Source organism: Arachis duranensis, chromosome 6 (assembly GCF_000817695.3).
Source record: "Arachis duranensis cultivar V14167 chromosome 6, aradu.V14167.gnm2.J7QH, whole genome shotgun sequence".
Classification (NCBI taxonomy): domain Eukaryota; kingdom Viridiplantae; phylum Streptophyta; class Magnoliopsida; order Fabales; family Fabaceae; genus Arachis; species Arachis duranensis.
In genome coordinates, this window is record NC_029777.3 from 35,931,793 (window position 1) to 35,932,408 (window position 616).

The following is a 616-nucleotide window of genomic DNA, read 5'->3' on the forward strand; positions in this document are numbered from 1 at the left end:
AACTGTCAAAACAAATAGCAGAAGAATGTCAAGCAGTTCAATTAAGAAGTGGGAAAACATTAAATACCTCACTTCAAAGCAGCAGGAAGCCAAGAAATGAACAAATGGCTACTCAAAATCCCTCTGAGGACAATCAGAGCCCAGAGAGGAATAAGGCTAGCGCTGAACGCCCAGACCATGCTCATTTTTGGCGTTCAACGCCAGAAACAAGCATGAATCCGGCGTTGAACGCCCAAAGGGAACATGGTTCTGGCGTTCAAACGCCAGTAACAAACGGGGAGATGGCGTCTAACGCCACTCCAGCTTCTACCCCTGGCATTCAAATGCCAGTGGGTGATCAGTCACATACAAATGCTGATAACAACCCTTCTAAAAAGGCTTCCCAACCCACTTCTGTAGGTAATAAACCTGCAACAACTAAGGTTGAGGAATACAAAGCCAAAATGCCTTATCCTCAAAAACTCCGCCAAGCGAAACAGGATAAGCAATTTGCCCGCTTTGCAGACTATCTCAGGACTCTTGAAATAAAGATTCCGTTTGCAGAAGCACTTGAGCAAATACCAGCTTATGCTAAGTTCATGAAAGAGATCTTAAGTCATAAGAAGGATTGGAGGGA